Below are 17,755 nucleotides of genomic sequence, written 5' to 3'. Positions count from 1 at the left end.
CTTGTGGTGTCTTTGTTTGGCTTTGGTACTAGGGTAATGTTGGCATCATAGAAGGAGTTCGGCAATGTTCCTTCCGTTTCAATTTATGGAAGAGTTTCAGCAGGATTGGTGTTAGTTCTTTCCGGAATATTTTGTAGAATTCACCTGTGAAGCCATCTGGCCCTGGGCTCTTCTTAGTTGGGAGGTTTTTAATGACTGATTCTATCTCTTTACTTGTGATTGGTTTGTTGAAATCATCAATTTCTTCTTTCGTCTGAATTGTCATTTTTGTTGGAATATAGTTTTTCAAAGTATCCTCTTATGATAGTCCTTATTACTGTGGGGTCAGTGGTGATATCTCCTTTCTCATGTCTTATTTTGTGTATTTGCATCTTCTCTCTTTTTTTCTTTGTTAGTCTCACTAAGGGTTTGTCAATTTTATTGATCTTCTCAAAGAACCAGCTCTTGGTCTTGTTTATCTTTTCAAGTGCTTTGTTATTTTCTATTTCATTTAGTTCTGCTCTTATCTTTGCTATTTCTTTTTTTTTTTTTTCCTGTGGGGTTACTTTGTTGTTTTTCACTAATTCCTCCAAATGTGCAGTTCATTCTTCAATTTTTGCTCTTTCTTCTTTTTTGATGTATGAATTTATGGCTATAAATTTCCCTGTGAGTACTGCTTTTGCTGCATCCCCTAAGTTTTGGTATGTTGTTATCATTTTCATTTGTTTCAAAGTAGTTATTAATTTCTTTTGCGATTTCCTATTTGGCCCACTCTTTTTCTAAGAGTGTGCTGTTTAATTTCCATATCTTGGTGTGAAATCTGGCCCTCCAGCCCTTGCAGATTTCCAGCTTTACCCCACTGTGGTCAGAGATATTATTTTGTATGATTTCGATTTTTCTGAATTCATTAAGCCTTTCTTTGTGGCCTAGCATATGGTCTATCGTGGAGAATGATCCATGTGCACTTGAGAAAAATGTATATCCTGCTGTATTTGGGTGTAATGATCTGTATATGTCTATTAGATCCATCTCCTCTAATATACTGTTCAAATATTTTGTTTCTTTAGTGATTCTCTTTTGAGATGTTCTGTCCAAAGTTGATAGTGGTGTATTACAATCTCCCACTATAATTGTAGAAGTATTCTTTCACTTAGTTTTCCCAGTGTTTGCCTCACATATTTGGAGGCACCCTTGTTAGGAGCATAAATATTAATTATTGTTCTTTCTTCTTGAGAGATTGTCCCTTTCACTAATATGTACTATCCTTGTCTCTCACAATTGTTTCACATTTAAGGTCTATTTTGTCTGATATTAATATAGCTACTCCTGCCTTTTTTTGGTTATTGTTTGCTTGTAAAATTGTTTTCCAACCATTCACTTTCAACCTCCATGATTCCCTGGGTCTAAGATGTGTTTCTTGTAGACAGCATATAGATGGGTCATAGTTCCTTATCCAATGTCCCAGTCTGAATCTTTTGATAGGTGAGTTTAATCCATTGACATTCCATGGTATTACTTTCAAGCAATTATTTATGTTAGCCATATTTTGATTGGATTTGTGTTTGTTATATTTTGTTTGTTTTTTCCTTCTCTTTTTGTCTTTTTTGTTGCTCTTACACTCTCCTCCAACTCTGCCTCTCCTGTTTTTTCCTTTCTTCCAGCAGAACTCCTTTTGGTATTTCTTGAAGAGGAGGTTTCTTGTTAGCATACTCTTTCATTTTCTGTTTATCTGTTAATATTTTGAACGCTCCATCATTTTTGAATGCTAGTTTAGCTGGATAGAGTATTCTTGGTTGGAAATTTACTTTTAGTACCTTGACTATATCATACCACTGCCTTCTTGCCTCCATGGTTTCAGATGAGAAATCCACACTTAATCTTATGGAGCCTCCCTTGTAGGTGATGGTTTTCTTTTCCCTTTCTGCTTTTAGAATTTTCTTTGTCCTGAGCATTGGATAATTTGACAAGTATATGTCTTGGGGTGGTCCTGTTGGGATTTATGATGTTTGGGGTAAGTTGTGCTTCTTGGACATGTACATCCACCTCTCTCAGGAGATTTGGGAAGTTTTCAGCCATTATTTCCTCCAACACCCCTTCTGTCCCCTTTCCCTCTCTCTCCTTCTGGGATGCCTATAATACGTATGTTTGTGTGTTTTGCATTGTCATTCAAGTCCCTAAGTCCCAGATGGATTTTTTTCTTTTTATCGATCAGTTCTACTATCTGTTTGATTTCAGATGTACTGTCTTCCACGTCGTTAATTCTCTCCTCTGCCTCTTCTAATCTGCTGCTATTAGCTGAGAGTGTATTTTTGATTTCTTGAACTGTGGTATTCATCCCCATCACATCTGTTATCTTTTTGCGTATGTCTGCAATTTCCTCTCCAAGTGTTTTCTTCATATTGTTAATCTCTTCCTTTACTTCAATAAGTTGGTCTCTAATATATGTTTTGAGATCTTTAATTACTTGTCCGATGTTCTGCTCCCCTTCCTGGTTTTTAGTTTGTTCATTGGATTCCGCCATGTTTTCCTGATTATTGGTTTGGTTTGTAGTTTTTTGTTTCTGTCTGGTCATCATTTTATCTTGATGGGTTTAACCAGTTCCTTAGCTTCTTTGTCTAGTCTTCGGAATTAATTAGTTGTTGTTCTTGCTTAAGTGTTATGTCTTCTCTTTGTCACTTTGTTCTTCTTACTCTATTTTCTTGTTGCTGGCTAAGTTCACTTTGAAGGAAAATATTAGGCCAGGGAAAGCAAAATGAGTAAGAAAAGAAAATGTTTAAAGTAGTATTGGCAATAAATGTTAACAGAGCAACAATGTGAGATCTGGAAGAATGGATATTAGACTTATGTAAGTTGTGTAGCGTTATAGCAGTAAGTAGAGTACCTATAATGAGATAGTCTACTGAATATGGGGAGGAATATAGTTTGGATTAAAAAGCCAGGTTTTCATGAGAGAGGGAAAGAGAAAAGAAAGACAATAATATCAAGAGTGGATAAAAGACAGAAAACAGAACAAAGGTATTAAAAATTAAAACTTAACAATTTGGGGGCCAAAGAAAGGGAGGTGGAAAGTAAGAGAGACAGTAGATGATGGAGAATAGCAAGATGTGGGGGAAAGGGGATAGTGTAGGTGGCCAAATTCAATTCTCACAGAAAGGAGAAAATGGAGCATGAGGAAACACAGCAAATGTGAAGCGCTCCATGCAGCATCTATTATATAAATAAAATAAAATAAGAAGAAAGAGAGAAAAGGAAAAAAAAAGAGAAGAAAAAAGGGGGGTGGGCAAAGAAAAGGGAGGGAAACAAGCAAGAGAAAGAAAAGGAGAAAAAAAAACCTAAATAAATGAAAAAGGACCTTGGTGGATAAAATGGGAGAAAAGACCAGGAACTAATGCAATATTAGCAACCAAGAGAAAAAAAAAAGAAAAAGAAAAACCACAAATGCCGAGGGCTAGGATAATCAAGGACTTCAGATGGACATCAGGATGCGGTGGATTCAGGGATGGGAAGTCTGTGATATTGCAGACTCAGGGTGTGTGAGTCTTGGGAGCATGGGCCACCAGGGTTTAGGGGACACAGACCTGGGAACCACGCATCCGGTTAACAGGGGGCCTGGGAGCACCGCAGCACAACACAGCCTTCAGGGATCCCCGCAGCTGGGCGCCAGCCCTAGGCAGAGGGGTCATGCCCACACACTCTGACCTCTGTGTCAGAAACCCAAAATTCCACCTCTCACAAGAATCTCTTCTGTCACTGTCTCACCAAATTGACTTCCAGACACCTCCCACCCTGCAAGCCCCCGAAACAGCCTGCTGGGTGCGCCGCTGTACTACAAACAATCCAGGGACCGCCGCAAATGGGCCGCCAGCCCTAGGGGGAGGAACTCCAGCCAGAAGCTCTGACCTCCGTGTCAGAAACCAAAAGTTCCACCTCTTGCAAGAATCTCGTCTGTTACTGTCTCACCAAATCAACTTCCAGATGCCTCCCACCCTGCAAGCCCCTGAAACAGCCTGCTGGTGGCACTATTGCACAACACAGAGTTCAGGGACTGCCGCAGATGGGTTGCCAGCCCTAGGTGGCCTTAAGGATTCCTCTTAGAACTTCTGACCTCCATGTCAGAAACCGAAAGTTCCACCTCTTGCAAGAATCTCCTCCATCACTGTCTCACCAAATTGACTTCCAGACACCTCCCGCACTGCAAGCCCCAGAAACAGCCCGCTTAGGGCTTGGGAACTCTCCAGTGCAGCAAAGCCTCCAGGAATCACCGCCACCGGGCCACCAGCCCCAGGGGGAAGCATTCCGCGCACAGCCCCAACCTCCGTGAAAGAGACCCAAAATTCTACCTCTTACAAGAATCTCCTGTCACCGTCCCACTAAACTGACATCCAGACACCTCCTGCCCTGCAAACATATGAAACAGCCAGGTCCAGCAGGACTCCAACCCTACTCAGCTACTTCTTTGGAGGAGAGATTATAAGGTGTACTCACTCAGACACCATCTTGCCCCACCTCTATCTATATTTTAAGACTTCTGATCTCTAGATCAAAGATCATTCCTCTAAAAATTGTGCCCTCCGTCCATCTTGGTCATACAGATAGTATCTTAACTCTAAGTATAAAATGATGTTCTGAACTCTGTATTAATATTAGAATTACCTGTGAAGCTTTAAAAAATAAATTTTCCTTGGCTCCATTCTCAGAGATTGAGACTAAGTTGACTTGGAATAAGATCTGACCATTGGTATTTTTAAAAAGACACCCCAGGTGATTCTAATGTACAGCCAAGGCTGAGAACTAGAAGTCTAGAACAAAATTAATTCCAATTTTATGACTATAATCTCTAAATATTTATGCATATTCCAGACAGAATAGGAGACATCCTGCATTGAAAAATATATGGAGAAAGAACTATTGTTTTTCTTTCTTCTATTATTAACTCCAATGTCTTAGAAAAATATCACAAGGGCACTAGAAAGATGTTGTCCTTGGGGAATCCCCCAGACAGTCCTGTTATGACTCTGAAGTATGATGACGTTTATTTTGCTCCCATAGTTGAGATATTCCTTGTTGTTGCTAAGCACCTTTGAGAGTGAGAATCCTTTCACAGGCTAGAACACACTCTTCTAAGGCCATCAACCTCTCCACTCAGTAGTTTTGATAAATGCCCACCCTCTATTTTAGAGGCAGCCTGAGAAGAATTCTATCTTGAAGTAGGTAGAAAGTCGTATAGGGCTGAGTTTGAAAGTTTATTAAAGTTAATGCCAGTTCCAACAGTTCAATGTTTTTCTAAGAGTTAAGGGCCGTATCGTTCTTTTGGCTTTATCTAGTGGAGAGCATTTAAATGCCTGCTGAATTCAATAGAACACTGGGAATTACAATGACTAGCCTATTACTGGTTGTATTTATGCTTAGTGAATCTGTATACCTCAAAGATCGGTAGAGTACACCCCTTGAGGTCAGAGAGCTCAGAGTTAGAAAGAACTGGATTCAGGTCTCAAGTCTATTCTCTCTTTTTATGTAATCTTTGGCAATATATCTTTAGTTTTCTAAATCTGAGTTTGGCAAATAATTAACATCCAGTAGATTTTAATGAAACATAGCAATTATTAGAAAACAGAGCTCAGGAGAGAGCAAACTACAGCTTGTGGCCAACTTACAACCAGTTTTGTTTTATTTTTTTAAAGACTCATTTATTTATCCGCCCTCCCTCCACTGTCTGCTCTCTGTGTCCCTTCACTGTGTGTTCTACTGTGTCTGCTTGCATTCTCATTAGGTGGCTCTGGGAATTGATCCTGGAACCTTCCAGGGTGGGAGAGAGGTGATCATTCTTTTGCGCCACCTCAGCTCCCTGTTTTGTTACATCTCTTATTGTTTCTCTTTGTGTCTCTTTTTGTTGTGCCATCTTGCTGTGCCAGTTCTCCGCATTGGCCGGCACTCCTGTGAGGGGCAGCACTCTTGCATGGGTTGGCATGCCGCATGGGCCAGCTCACTGCAGGGGCCAGTTTGCCTTCACTAGAAGGCCTAGGGCATCAAACCCTGGACTTACTATATGGTAGACGGGAGTTCAACTGCTTGAGCCACATCTGCTTCCCACAACTAATTTTTGTAAATAAAGTTTTACTGGCACAAGCCACAAAACTTTTAAAATATTGTCTGTGGCTGCTTCCTGCTTTAACAGCAGAGTTGAGTAGTTCCAACCAAGACCAGATGGCTAGCAAAGCTGAAAATACTATCCAGCTCTACAAAGAAAAGGTTTGCTGAACAAGTGACATTCTTAGTCACTGCTACTACAAAAAGCAGACAAATAAATAATGAAAGTTCGTCATTCAAAAAAAAAAAGATACTTGGATCATATTAATGTAGCTATGTTGTGATTTCAGCATGTAGTTTATGTTTTTATGCTTTTATACTCATTCACAGAGTAGCAATGAACAGCTTATTTAGTAAAACTCAGACAAAAGAGTAAATTGTTCTGTTCATAGAGATTTTTGCCAGGTTAGAAGTATTCCAATTCTATAACTCATAATGTAAGAAGGTCAGTCTTTAGTTTTCAACCAGCCTTAAACAAGTTTTATGTCAGGGGAGAGGGAAGCCTATGTGTGAGTGTATGCATGCAAGCTCAGGAACTCACGTGAATTTCTGAGTTTGAGAAAGATGGAGAGGGGAATGAGGAAGAACTGACAACAGAAAACAAGAAACGAAAATATAATTAGTGGACCAACTGATGAATGGCTATAGAGCAGATGTTCATCATTATAAATTCAGATGCTGGATAACAGTCTATGTAATTATGTTAATAGGTGGAGGAACAATCCTTTCTTCCTCTGTCCTCTGTTGAGCAGAGCATACTATCCAGAGATATTTTTCAAGAACGTATTTTCATCTTTGAGAGCAGTAGAAATTTGTAATTCAGCTTTGTTCAAATAATTTATAGCATCCTGTGATCAGATATTGTCCTTATAACTGCTCCACTGGCAACTTCAAGCTCATATATTTTCATTTAACAATATAAATGTTCTAAGTTTGCTAATAAATACTGACAAACCCCTGAAAAGGTCAGATTGGTTCTATAACTCAAGCACTTGTTTGATTCTAATGGCTTTTCAGGATTTTCTGTGAACAGTATAAAATAAACAGCCTCCCATGAGGACCCTTCAATTTTTCTTACATGCACCTATCTCTAGAGTAGAAGTTAATGCTGACACTGTAATTTAATGGGATCTTATTAACAAAAGTACAAAGTTTTGATAAATAAATCTTATCCACATGTATATAATAAGCTTTTTGCATTAGGAACATGATATAATCACGGCTAGAGCATAAATATTAGCTTGCTCTAGAGCTCTATTAATGTATTTTAAGCATTGATATGTATTTTATCTACGGACACTGGCTACCTCTCTTTCCTGAATCACTATCAAACTGTTTTCCCAAAGATACTGCTCATATTGTTACCATCTACTCCTACTGCCCTAATTAGAAATCCCATTTTCTTCTTCTCCATTTACAATGTTGCAATGTTCTGAAAAGCTTATTCTAGTACATCCCACAAGTCTACTCCTTGCTCTCTAAACATCCTACTATTTTGAGGTTGAGCTCTCCTCACTCCTGTCTGGACTGCTGCCATTTCTGAAATCCTCTTCCTGTCTCCTTTCTCTCTACTTTTCCATGGTACCTTTCCATAACCAGATTAAAAACCCCATATGACATCTTTGATCACATCACCACTTGCTTTAATGCCTTTAATGGCTTCTCCTTTCCTAGCTATTATGCCTAGTCTGCTGATGGGCTTCCAAGCCATCCTAAATCTAGTTCTTTTTTCTCCTCATTTCTAGGCATTATCTTTATGAAGAGTATAATAGTACAAACTGAACTACCATTTCCTATCAACAAGATATTTTCCCATCTCAGTGTTTCTCCTCACAAAATTCTCTCCATTTTTTAGGTCCTAGCTCAATTTTATTTCAACTACAAAAGCTCTTTTGGGTGCTTCTCCTTACATCCTGTAAGTATTGTCTTTTTCCTCCAACCTGGAATAGCATTTATTATATTGCACTGTATCTGCCTGCTTTCTTGCCTTTGCCTTTCTTGGAAAGGGCAGGAATGATTTGTGCATTGTTCACTTGTTCATCCTCAATGTTTGCACAATCGCTGATATATTTTCAATGCCCAATGAACTGTGAGATATGTAAGAAGTCCTCCCCAAAGATAGCACTTCATTTCACTGACCAGTCCTTAGACCAGATCCACCCCTCAGCCTCTAGTTTCCAGGGTATATACTCCATGACTTAAATCTCATTCAGCATGTTCTTGTTTAGCTAAACTAGCACTGAAATATAAATGCAAAGTTTGGGCCTCTTTTTTAGACTTCCATGAAATTTAAAGAAGCAAAAGAATATTCTTAAGTTCAATTTTTATTATGTCATAAATATAACTTCAATAAATAAAACTATAAAGTCAAAGCCTGCTATAATTCATAATAGAGTAGGCTATCAAAAATTAATAATATATATATTCAAAAGACAATTTATTATTTTTTAAGGTTTTTATTAGCAGCCTAAAGTCAAAAACTTATTCTGTACTAGCTATCCATTTCAGGAAGTGGTGCTAAAGAACTGAATACAATTTAGGAGGTGCTCAGTGAGGAGAGAGTACAATGCCAATAGCACTCCAACTTTTACTGTGCAGGAAAAATTCCTGGAGAATTTGTTGAAAATACCAATTCCAGGCCCCCCTCCCAGGTAGTCTGATTCCAAAGTCAGGTCAGAATCCTGAACTTTTTTTTTTAACATGTACCTGAGTTAATGCTGATGTAAATGATCTGAGGTCCAGACTTTGAGATATCCAACTAGTAAGTAATGGAGCCATTGAGAAAGGGAATGATCATTCAGAAAAAAATTAAAGCTTAAGAAAATGCTACAGTACTGGAATTTGAGCTGAATTAATAACATAAACCCTAATGAAATTAATGCTCTGTAATTCAGAAATATAGCAAATTAAGAAGACAGATTAGAGGAATTTACTAGCACCTACTCCTTAATCTCTTACAGGGAACTTGAGTTTGTCCCAAGCTAGGCATTTGGGAAAATGATGAATTTAGCAGAATTCTGATGTAGGCTATGGGGGGGGAGGGTTCATCTCTTCATAGATAACCTGAACTGTATGTGTTCTGACCTGTGCATTTGGGACAGTGAGAACAGCAGCCCTGCCCTTGGTAATCACGATAACAATTCCAGTCCCGGAAAAACAGTTTAGCAATGCAAAGTCTATAAACTTTAAATATTCAGGGAGAACATAAACCAAATGTGTTAAAAGTTTACATGAAATGTATGACGTCCATGCTAAAAGCTTACCTAGGATATGGAAAATACATGTTAATTCAAGCTTATTGAGCACTAAAAGAGCCATTTGACCTTTCCTCTGTATAAAAAGAACTCAAAAATCTTGTTCAGGGGTTGGGTTTTGAACAGAAAGCTCCCTAGTCCAGCCGGCCATAAAATAAATCTTTTTCCTTTCCAAAATTATTCCTGAGTCCTGGCCTTTCTATATGCAAATAATTAAACCTTTCTCAACTTCTACAACATTTTGGGGGGCTCGTTTGGGATTTGCAAATGAATCGGTTTTTTACTGAAGCTTGGTCTCGGTGTAAAGTTAAACAGAGAGAAAAGTTTAGCTGGGAGTCTTTTATCTTGATGCTGAATTGCAGATAAATTTGCTTTGTAAACAGTCAAGGTAAATAAAAAATCCTATTAAATTTTAGTATTGAAAGTTCTCTCTTTCCAAGGTTTGTAATGGTTGCAGGGGCAGCCATGTCCAAAAAATATAGAGATTGTGAGACAGATTGATGTCTTTTGCTTCTGTCTGTGCTCAAATGCTGGTGTTGAATTGTGTAATTATGTAAAGTGGTAATCTTTGGTTAAGCTGAAACCCTCCCTTGCCATTGGCAAAGTAGTAAATTGATTATAAGACAAAACTGCAGAATCCAAATGTTTGGGCATGTTCTGCTGTCTCATCTCTGGGTCCGCCCCTTTACCGGGGCTTGGGGCCATCCATATCCACACAGCACACGCAAATTTATTGAAACTGGCCCCAGTTGGGGTGGCTGGGTCACCTGGAAAGGCATAGAATTTTAAAAAGTTCTTTCAAGCCATTTTAGCAAAGAGCTGGAAAGTGGGGAGCAGCTTGCCCCTTTCCAGTGAATCCATGCCTTCCATTCATAAGCCACATTCCTATTTAATCACTATGCACTGGACTGCCTGGAAGGGGGAAAGAGAAAGGGATGCAGAGCAGGATCAAAATAAATGCAATAAAATTCCCTCCCTAAGGTGTCAAAGGCCAAAATAAATTTGCATTCTGCCCAGGTTCTGCTTTTCTGAATCTCTCTCCCTGTGAATCTACGTAAAAATGCTTTAAAATGTTTTAAAACTGTAAACTTGTCTAAAGGAAGGAGGCTATTGCTTGAAAACAATAGACCTCTAATCACTTAATAGTCCTTTTAATGGTGTGGCTGGGAATATCAGCAGTAAGGGTCATGAAACTGGAGAAGAAAAAAAAAGGATAAACCTCAACTTGAAAATCTGTGTTTGGCTTTTATGTAAGTGTAAATTCTAAACTAACCTTACCTTCAGTTATGGTCACTTCAAGCCTAGCCTCACCCCTTGCCTTTGCTTATGGTTATTTCATAACAGCTTCTGCCCCTATAGCCAAGGGAAAAACAGGCATGAGACATCTCTGTCTCCTGTCCTACTGGTATTAGTAACCCTGCTTTCTCTCATGATTCCAAGTGTGGACTAAATTTTTGCCTGGTGGAATTCTTGACCCTCTGGGTTGAATGTCCACTGAGGTCTTTTTATCTTGAAGGACTGGGAAATGAAGGAGGCCTCCTGCCTGAAGTGTCAGGGTTCCTAAGACTGTCAATTCATGAGAGAAACCAGTTTCCCTGAGGCTTCAATAGTCTCAGTGAATATACAAGTCAAAGTAAAATAAAAGGTTCTGAAACAAAAGATAATTGTATTAAAGCATTGGGAGCATTTTGGTTACAAGCCATTAGTTAAAAAACAAAATTCTTATGCAAAACTGCATGGTCATAGTGCAAATTAAGGGAAAAAAACTTTCAGGAGTCTTTCAAATGTTTTTTAGTCACACTTATTTTGTAAAAAATGAAAGTTTTAAGTAACTAAATTATGTTTCTGTGTCAACCTATTCATGTCTGCTTATTTGCTCAAATTGTTGGGGTAAATATACAGTTATATAAGCAATATGTATTTCAAAAACCCAAATTAAACTAAACAGTATATAAAATAATGCAAATTATAAGTAACATCAATGAGTTGTGTTTCTGTGTCTAACTCTATTTGTGTCTGCCTATTTGCTCAGTGTATATCTTTATATATAGGAATAATAATATCAAATAAATGAAAATTCTTAAAAGAGCTCTATTGAAATTGTTAAAAATTAAATATGCAGTTATATATGTAAATAAATATTCCTGGAGCCCAAATTAGACTAAGCAGGGTGGAAAGGTCAAATAGAAATCTGATTATAGGAACTATTGAGAAAGGGTCTTCTCTTTGCAAAGCTTTGAGGGATGGGCTAGGTGTGGCAGATTAAAACTACCTTCTAGGCTGGGAAATTAAAAATCAGTTTGGCCTGTAATTCTCCAGTTTAAACCTTTTAACAGCCTTAAAATAAGGGTGATTAATAATTCTATTACCAAATTTCAGTAAGAAAAAAAAGTCCAAAAAGATACAAAAAGATCTTTCCTAAATTATGATTAAACAAATTATGTAATTATAATATATTTTGGAACCTAGTAGTGAGTATGCTTTTTTAATTTAAAAAAAAAGAAAGTTTTAGCTTCCTATAAAAAAGAAAACATTCCTTGCATTAACTATAATGGTTTCAATTTTATTTAGCTTGGGTATAATCTCCCTTGGTTTATAAAATACCCATTAAATAAATTAACATTTTATGTACAAAATCTTTGTGGTAATGAAAATCATAAGTTCATGTTAATAAAATTAAGCTTAAAAAATTGTAGATATGCTCTCCTAAAAGAGTAGAGTAAATTTCTTTGGTTGGTAATTGTAATTTAATAAGTTTATTAAATGTGAGGTAACTAGTCTATGTGGTTATAATTAATTGTAAAAAGTTTGTATAAACATCTTCCAAACTGAAACATATAAATGGTTCTAGTTCTAGAAGTCATTGCTAACTAAAAACCTGGATTGGTATTGATGGCAAAACATAACTTCGTGGTAATAAAACCTGTTTGAAAGTCACTGCAAGGTGCATACTTAAGTAAATGGTAATGAAAAGTTATCTTGATTCCATTAGGAATCTTTCATTTTCATTTTTAAAATGAAAAATAGTTTTTTTCCTTTATTACTAAAGTAAAACACCTACTATCTTCATAGTAAAATTGTATAAGTAAAGTCATTTGATATATGATGTATTGCATTAAAATGTTTAAAATATATAAAACAAGGGATAAACTTGAACATTGTCAAACTCTCTTGTGCATTCAAATCAGGCCTTAAATACATTACAGGTTGCCTCTCCATGGGAGTTATTGGCTAGGCTGGTCACTGACCTGCCAATAATAGAAGTATTCACTACATCAGGCCTTTGGTTATGCACCTGAAGTCGATGGAAACTACATTGCAGTTTCAAGCTCCTGCAGCAGACAATGACGGCTCTGTATACCTCCAGATTGGCACTATTCCATAGTGGCAGAGAGCACTGTGCACCAGGCCAGTAAAATACTGGAAACTCTCTCTAGGATCAATGATGCTACGACTTACTCACTGTGTGAAGAACATGCTAAGTGGAGCCATGATTACCAGGATACTGTAAATAAAACTTAAAACACAGTTGGCATTATGGCCTGCTCCCATGGAGAAATAACACGTAAAGTATTACAAACCTGAAACTTCAAACTATTAATTGTAACTCAAATCCTTATGCATTAAGTAATACATTAATTAATATTAAGTGCTGTACTTTTATCCTGTTCTAAATATATGCCTAATAATGATAATGTTATCTTTTCTATTTGGATCAGGTACAAAAATACATTAGACATGTTAATTCCTGGTAACTTCATTCTCTAAATAGTTAATAAACATGTCAATAAAATAAGTTGGTGATCTTAGCTGAAAACATTGGGCCCACCAGTGGCTTGCAGGTAGCCGTTTAATTGGTACCAGGCTCAGCCACCCTACTACTCTATTGTACTCTGCTGTACTCTACTGTATAGCAAAATGAGGCTTGCTTGCTAGTGATGGGTCATCTATTAAACAGTCAAAATTACCAGAAATTATTCAATTAAAACTAAAATGTAAAAAACTTTATTCTGTAGTTCTGATCACTCCTATAGCTAAAAACTAAGGGAATTTCCAACTTGGTGTACTAATCCTGAATGAAACCAACTGCCCAAAAGGTGCCAATTCACCAGAAGCACCTGACAGAGCACATGAGTGCCAATCATTAAACAGCTTGAAATGTGTCTTCAGAACAAAGCTAAGTACCTAATACTGTTATGTTATAATTTCTCTCTGAAAATAAATAACTTAAAATATATATATATATATATACTTATATAGTTCTCCACCAACTTTTAAAAGGGGTGCCATCTTTATAGGCACCTAATCTTGTCTACCTCTGTAATCCAACATCCTCTTTGAAAAAAAATAAAACAAAACAAAAAAAACAGGTATTCCAAAATTTTAATTGTTTGTTTCCTTCAGAATGAACATCTTATTAACCATATGGAAAGTTCATCTGGCTTTGTACAGCATGCCAGATCCATCTTCCTCCAGTCAAAATAAAATAACAAAGTTCTTACACCTTGTTAGGTAAGGACTACAACCCATGGCAAGCAGGAAGTAGTTACAGAAAAAAAAGATCACCTCCCTTCAGCACCCCTTTAAGATTAAAGGTGTAAACTCTATATGGGTAAAATAAAATTAATAGATAGATCTGGACTTTAGCAAGAAATCCACATAAGCATAACCCCCAGAATGACCCCACCCCCAGGATTCTACTGTCCAGGACAAGAACTTCTTCTGAAAACAGGATAAACCACAGATGTTACCCAGGAACTTTGTCTTTGGGCACTCACTGGGAAATTGGTAAGTGGAATAATCAATCGAAACAACGAACAGCCACCCACCTCATAACTCCAACAATAATTATGCCAAAGCTCAGTAAGATAAGCTGACATAAAGGGGGAAATTGCGGTCACCCCTCGGGCTGAAGTGTGGTTTGCTGGCCTGGCGGGGGAGCAGCCGCGGCAGGCCAAGCCGCTGCCCCCATAATAGGGTGGCTGGTCGGACTCACCGCCACCCTCAAAGGGAGCTCGGCATGGGCGCAGAGTGCCCTCTGATCTCTCGGCAGCCATGCTTCCGCGGCCGCCCCTCCTCCCAGATGGCGCCACACGATGCCTGTGGGGCGGCACCCTTCTTCTTCTTTCTCCCTGCGCAGGCGCAGGGCGGAAAATTCCAGTCTGCCCTTTTCCCCTCCCCCGACAGCAGCAACAGCCAGGCGTGGGCGGAGAAATCCAGTCTGCCCTTTTCCCCTCCCCCGACAGCAGCAACAGCCAGGCGTGGGTGGAAAAATCCAGTCTGCCCTTTTCCCTCCCCCCCCCCCACAGCAGCAACAGCCAGGCGTGGGCGGGAAACTCAAGTCTGCCCTCCACCCCAGCAACAGCAGCCACCAATCCCTAAACCCTGCCCCTTCCCCCAGCAACAGCGACAGCCAATCCCTAACCACCACCCCTCCCCCGTCCAGTACCGCCCACTGACCTTTCGCCGGCAACCAATCAGAACAGGGCATGGCTTCGACCAATCAGCCTTCCCCAGCCCCTATAAAACTGTTGCCTCTCCCTCAATAAAGTGGACTTCCGTGTTTACCTTGTCTCCGTGGTAGTTCTTCTGCCGTGCGCCCTCCAGTCCTGAGAGCCCCCGACAAGGGCCTGGCCTCCCTTGTCCCCAGTTCGTCGCCTGCTTCTCCGGGCGACCCCTTCGTCGCCGGCTTTGCCAGGCGACCCCGTCAGCCGAACCGCGCAACCCCTTGTGAGACCGATCCCTTGTCTGCTGCCGGACCGACCCCTCGTCCCAAGTGGGACCGACCCCTCGTCCGCAGCCAGACCCCACCTCTACCGACCGAGCAAGCCGCCGCAGGAAATGATGTAGGCTATGGGTGGGGGGGCTGTTCATCTCTTTATAGATATCCTGAGCTGTTTGTTTCCTGACCTCTGAGTTTGGGACAGTGAGAACTGCAGCCCTGCCCTTGGTAACCATGACAACAACTCCAGTCCCAGAAAAACAGTTTAGCAAAGCAAACTCTATAAACTTTAAATATTCAGGGAGAATATAAACCAAATGTGTTAAAAGCTTACATGGAATGTATGAAGTCCATGCTAAAAGCTTACATGGAATGTATAAATTCATGCTAAAAGCTTACCTAAGATATAGAAGATACATGTTAATTCAAGCTTATTGTTAATTCAAGCTTATTGAGCACTAAAACAAAGAACCATGGCCCTTCCTCTGTATAAAAAGAACTAAAAAATCTTGTTCAGGGCTTGGGTTTTGAACAGAAAGCTCCCTAGTCCAGCCGGCCATAAAATAAATCTTTTTCCTTCCCTCAAATTATTCCTGAGTCAGTAATATAAACTCAATCCTCATGAAATTAATTCTCTATAATTCCCAAATCTAGCAAATTAGCAAGACAGGCATTTGGGGAAATGATGAACTTAGCAGATTCCTACGAATTTTAGAGAAAAGCATTACAAAAAAAGGAAATTGCTAGTGAACCATAAAAAAAAAATGAAGAGAGAGAAGAAAAAATACTGGGTGATAAATATTTCATGAAACTAACATGCTACCACTCATTTTATGCCCTATTTCACAATCCACAAGGTTCCAAAGTACACCAAAAATGTGTTCATCTCCTCTCTTACTCAGGCAGAATAATAATAGAGTCTTGTGAAGGTATCAGTCCCTCAGCAATTTCTATTAGAAATGTCCCTTCCTAAAGATATTTAGGAGGTTTGAAATAATATTAATGCCATCACCAAATAAGTGTCCTGCATTTATTAACTTAGATTACTTGAAAGTTCCTGGGTTCTCTTCATGTAGAAAGATCTCTTCAATATTAAAAAATAATAACAAAGATCTTAATAGTTATAAGCACCCACCAAAACAACCTTAGTATTTCAAGCAAACTAGGAAAAAATTATATTAAACATAGTATTTTGTACTCAGAGACAGAATAACTTCGAGAGACCTTTAAGCTTCCGGCAACCTCAACTTTAAAGTCATCTAAAAATAAAAATAAACAAACACATTTACCATATTTTAGAGGTTAAGAGTAACACCAAACAAAACAGCGGACTTGCTGGGTCCTGGTCCCAGTTCTTGCAGGTAGACCCCTGTCCGCTAAGACTGCTTCTTCTTGGAGTCAATGGAATTAGTAACACTGCCTCCCTGCTGAGAAAATTGAGATTTTCCAGATGGCATCTGTTTGTTACAGTACATGTTTTTATTACCTGTACTTCTTATTGTACTTGCTTTTAAATTTGTACTTTTTGACCACAAACACAGTAAGAGTAGGATGCCCATAGATAAACACAAACGCAGCTGGCCAGAAAGTCTGCATATATTTAAATTTTCAGGTAGATGCTGCCTTCAGAATACCAGTTGGACAAGTTCTACCAGGAACTTTCCCGTGTAAGAGACTATCAAAATTCCCCATCGCCTCAAACTCAATCCTGAAGACGCTAATTTATTTCTTCAAAAACAAAGCCTTCCTCAGAGTCTGAATCACAACAAAAGATACCCGGAGGATACGCAATCCACGAAGTGAAGGAAGGTGCCACCATTCCCCGTCGGTTTCCTTTCCCAGGGGATTTTGATTACACTTCCTCATTCAGGCAAGAAGAGACCGCAATTTGTGCCTCGGGTTCACAACAGAAAGCCTCGTCTGGGCTTAAAGAAGGGTAGGCAGACGGAGCGGGAGCGCTCGCCCTGAAAAGGGAGCCGCTTTCTGTTAAATGCCCTCAGTCAGCCCCAGCAGGACGGCCCGGGGTCAAACAGCACTGACCTGGCTTGCCAGACTGGGCGGATCTGCAGGCGCGCGAGGCCGGAGCAGCGGAGATGAGCCGGGAGGAGAGGCTGGTGCTACCGCGGGAGATGCTGGCCGCGCGAGGCCGCTACCGCGTCCCCGCTAGGCTGGCTGGGAGGGAAGCCTGACCGGCCCGCCCACTAGGAGGCCGAGGGCAGCGGGGTCAGCCCTGGAGGACCCACCGCCTGGCGCCCCTCGGCCCTGCAGGGAGGGAGCGGCGGACCGGTCCGCCCCAGAGAAGACGGAGAAGGAAGAGTAGGGCGGCGCGCGCGCCGCTGCTCCCCTGAGCGCTACGGCGGCCGAAGGGCGGCCGGGGACGCGCGCCGACCGCGAGATGGGCGCCCCTCAGTCCCGGCCGCCGCCGGTCAACCCGCTCCTCACCTCATCTCCAGGCGGGTGCGCGGCGCCACCCCGGGCACAAACCAGTTCAGCTTACAGGCCGCGCGGAGGGACGCAGAAGCCGCTGCACCGCACACCCTTCCCGCGCGCCCACCTCTCCGTCCTTCTCGAGCTCGCCCGGGTTTCTCTTTCGTGACCCGCAGAACCTCGGAGCAGCCAAGCTGCGCTCTTCCGCTCGCCCTCTGCTCCTTTCTGCCTCCTCCGCTGCTTCGCTCCCTCCCTCGCTTCCGCCTCCCAGAAGGAATTTAATAAT

At 40.3% G+C, this 17,755-nt stretch overlaps 1 long non-coding RNA gene across 2 annotated transcripts in view; it reads right to left on the bottom strand.

The window, feature by feature from the left end:
* Positions 1-17,388, bottom strand: part of LOC139437611 (uncharacterized) — a 266,123-nt gene extending 248,735 nt beyond the window's left edge. The window contains exon 1 of one of the 2 annotated variants that reach the window (XR_011647471.1): positions 17,083-17,388. This is a non-coding gene — a long non-coding RNA (uncharacterized lncRNA). The remainder of the gene's footprint in view (positions 1-17,082) is intronic. The other variant, XR_011647472.1, reaches the window with a different exon arrangement.
* Positions 17,389-17,755: the final 367 nt, after the last annotated feature.

This window comes from Dasypus novemcinctus, chromosome 25 (genome assembly GCF_030445035.2).
Source record: "Dasypus novemcinctus isolate mDasNov1 chromosome 25, mDasNov1.1.hap2, whole genome shotgun sequence".
Taxonomy (NCBI): domain Eukaryota; kingdom Metazoa; phylum Chordata; class Mammalia; order Cingulata; family Dasypodidae; genus Dasypus; species Dasypus novemcinctus.
Note: the sequence above shows the minus strand (reverse complement) of the source record. Positions and strands in the feature narration are given on the sequence as shown.